The following is a 3,551-nucleotide window of genomic DNA, read 5'->3' on the forward strand; positions in this document are numbered from 1 at the left end:
AGAGACCGCACCCCTGCCTTCCACACACCACCAGTCAAAGGTGGGGAGGACAGACGCGGGGCCCGCTGGCAGAATGAGAAGAGCGGCCGCCATTCGCCATGAATGTCCGTCCCTCGCCTGGCGCGGCTTAGGCCTCCGACCCGAATGAACACAGGGCGAGAGCACCACATCGATCGACAAGCGGAACCGGGGAGAAGCGAGCGAGAGGGCACCACAGACCCGACCGACTGCCACCAAAAAAAAAAAAAAAAAAAAAAAAAAAAAAAAACACCCTTCACACACCACCTCCGAAACCAAAAAAAAAAAAAGCGGAGTGGAGTGGGCCAGCCACGGGGGAAGAAAAGGTGTGCACTCGGGAGGCACATAAGCAAGCAGCAGAAAGCCGGGCTGGGTCACCCTTCCCCCCAAAGGCCTCATGGAGACTCGGGAGCTCCCCAACCTGGGGATGGGGGGGAAAAAAACCCTTCACACCTCCACCTTCAAAACCAAACACAATGGTGGTGGTCGTGGGGAAGAAGCGGTGTGTGCACTCGGGAGGCACATAAAAGCAGGCAGCAGAAGGCCGGGCTGATTCACCCTTCCCCCCAAGGCCTCATGGAGACTCGGGAGCTCCATAACCTGGGGGTGGAGAAAACAGTGCACTCGGGAGGCACACAGGGGACCCACCCAGTCCGTGGAGACTCGGGAGCTCCATCTGATCCCCAAAAGAAACTTGGAAAAAAAAAAAAAAAAAGCACCGGGACGGTAAGGGAAGAGCACCGGGAGGCAAGTCCCACCATCCAAACTGCACGGGTGACAACCACGAAGCGGGAACGCCTGACACGCCACGTAGGTTGGGTTAAACGGGAAAAACGACCCAGCGAGGCTCGGAAGAGACCGCAACCTACAGAGTCCTTTCATGTCACCCACTTCAAGGACAGCGTGTCAGCACCTATCTGCAGGTACAATAAGGACAGATAGCAACCACTAGAAGAATGACACCAGGTACAGGGAGCAATTCACAGACCACAGGGGACTCCTGAAAGTGAGGCTGGGTGACATGTCCCAAAAATGTCCCCATAAACAAGAGAACCGACCCTCAAAGGAACAACTGGTCGACCTCATGACCATGAAAGGACCGAGAGAGCGAGGTGGACATGCCACAAAGCCGGGCGCCCAGCCTCCTCCCGGCCGAGGACCCTGCGACCAGCCGCTAGGGATGGAGCAGGGCAAGAAAAAAAAAAATACCTGACGGTACAGGAAACCGGGGACCAGTGAACAGAGAACAGAGAAGAAGCCGTGACCGCAGCCTCCTCTCGGCCTCGAGACGACGAGGCCCGCCTCTGAGGACCGAGAGTTCTGGCAAGGAGAAAAACAAAAGAAAAAAAAGAAAAAAATGCTCCGAGGCCACCCAACGAGTACGGACCAGGGAGGCGAGAAAGCCGTCGAGACCACAGTCTCCTCTCGCCCTCAGGATGGCGAGGCCCACCGCTGAGGACCGAGGAAAAAATAAATAAATAAATAAATAAATAAATAAAGCTCCGAGACCCCCAACGAGTCCGGACCAGGGAGGAGAGAAAGCCGGGACCACAGCCTCCTCTCGGCCTCAGGATGGCGAGGCCCGCCGCCGAGGACCGAGGGTTCTGACAAGGAGGAAAATAATCAAAAGCTCCGACACCCCCAACGAGTCCGGGCACGGGCGGCGGGGAAGAGCCGTGATCAACCAGCGCCCCCTCTCGGCCTCGGGTCGCCGGGGACCCAGGGCTCTCTCTTAGAGAGAAAAGGCGAGGGAAAGACAGCTTTGAAAGCCGGGGTACTTCACCCATCCTGGGCCTGGCCGGACCCGACACCTAGCGGTGGGACGACGCGAACGACTCAAGCCTTCTGGTCGACCCGCTCAAGTCTCCCGGCACCCTCCCCAGCCGTGGCTTTCGTTCGGTTCCATCCCAGACGCACCCATAGGCGACTCTTCCGGCACAACCTCCTACACAGAGACCGTCCCCAAGCACGACACCGACCGCGGGACACGCCCGCCCGCCAGCCGGGACTCTCGTCACTCTTTCCGCCTCACAAAAGCCACTTCGCCCTCCTTGTCGGCGACCGAGGACCAGGAGCGTTGCACAAAACGGCCAACACCGCTAGGTGGCGCCCGACGACCCACCCGACCCACAGAGATCGCTCGCTCGCTCGCTCGCTCGCTCGCTCGCTCTCGCTCGCTCGGCCGCGGTGCGCGAGCCTTCTCTGGCGCGACAGAGTGTCCTCCCACGCTCACGCCCGGAGGTGACACGCACCCACGACAGGGCAGGGGACTCCCCGTCGTCGGTTCCCCCACACCCCATCCCCGAACATGGGTGAACGCGGGCTGGCCGGGACGGACGTTCGGGAGGAGCCACGGACGCTCAGGCTACGAAAACGAAAGGAGGAACCGAGACCACAGGCAGCTAGCTAGGAAAACAGGCCAATCGCTCTCCCTCGTGGAGAGGCAGGGAGGGAGGGAGGCTCACGGGAAACAAAGAGTGCGTCTCCACGATCAGTGACAGTATTAAGTGGGCCAGTCGAGGGGCTGCGACACTTAGAGCACGGTGAGAGGGAGAGACCGAGGGACTGAGGGAGACCGAGGACCGAGGGAGGGAGGGAGGTGGCAATGGCAGGCAGTCTCCTGCCATCCGAGTCTCCTTTCAAAGACATAGACTTCACCTTGGCCACTGCTTACTTGCTTGCTTGCTTGCTTGCTTGCTTGCTTGCTTGCCTGCTTGCTTGCCTGCTTGCTTGCTTGCAGTTCTTTTTCTCCACACCACTCCCCACACCCCCGGCACCTACTTCTCAGACTAAATACCGAGTCAGAGAAAATGAAAACAGTCGTGGAATAATGTGTTTGTTTGTGTGTGTGTTTTAAAATATCTCCATTGGATTTCATTTCCAGGAATAATAGGGTCATGCGGATCTGTTGTGAACATTTTCACTTAGGACGGAGAAAATTAAAAGGTCGTTTGATGGATTTCTGGTGGAGGGTCTATTTCCCACCGCGATGAAGATGATCTCCTGATCCTTGTACTTTCAGTTTCTGAGTGCTGCTGGCATGACAGACACGGGCCCTCACACGCGCGTTGATGAGACAGTACTGACTGAGTGACAGCATGGAGCCCGTAGGACAAGGCTTCGGCTTCCCCTTCCCCTCCCACATAAACCAGAAAAATAAATAAATAGATCAATAAATACCCAGAGGCAGAAACATGGAAGCAGCTTCTCAGACCCTTTAGAGAAGGCTCCTGAGGTCTGACTGGGGTGACACACGTGGCAGAGGAGACGACTAGGCCAGGGCTCCTCCCTTCACAACCATCATCCAGGCCCCCAGCACTGCCTGCCTGCCTTCCTCCCTCCCTCCTTCCCTCCTTTTATAAATGCCAGGTTATTTATTTTAATTGACTTATTTTTAATTGCGTTGGGAGGCTAGACATTTTTGGGTTTTCGGGAGTGGACAGACATACGAAAGGAAGGAAGGAAGGAAGGAAGGAAGGAAGGAAGGAAGGAAGGAAGGAAGGAGAGAAAGGATCAGAGCAGTGAATATACAG

At 56.7% G+C, this 3,551-nt stretch overlaps 2 long non-coding RNA genes across 2 annotated transcripts in view; one reads left to right on the forward strand and one right to left on the reverse strand.

The window, feature by feature from the left end:
• The window catches only part of LOC148117158 (uncharacterized), a 10,837-nt gene extending 8,663 nt beyond the window's left edge, over positions 1 to 2,174 (reverse strand). The window contains exon 1 of the long non-coding RNA XR_015737130.1: positions 1,936 to 2,174. This is a non-coding gene — a long non-coding RNA (uncharacterized LOC148117158). The remainder of the gene's footprint in view (positions 1 to 1,935) is intronic.
• Positions 2,175 to 2,473: 299 nt separating this feature from the next.
• LOC148117161 (uncharacterized) lies at positions 2,474 to 3,306 on the forward strand. Its single transcript, XR_015737127.1, has 2 exons — positions 2,474 to 2,561; positions 2,903 to 3,306. It is a non-coding gene; the product is annotated as an uncharacterized LOC148117161 (long non-coding RNA).
• Positions 3,307 to 3,551: the final 245 nt, after the last annotated feature.

The sequence above is a fragment of the Myodes glareolus genome, unplaced genomic scaffold (genome assembly GCF_982192425.1).
Source record: "Myodes glareolus unplaced genomic scaffold, mMyoGla1.1 HAP1_SCAFFOLD_46, whole genome shotgun sequence".
Classification (NCBI taxonomy): domain Eukaryota; kingdom Metazoa; phylum Chordata; class Mammalia; order Rodentia; family Cricetidae; genus Myodes; species Myodes glareolus.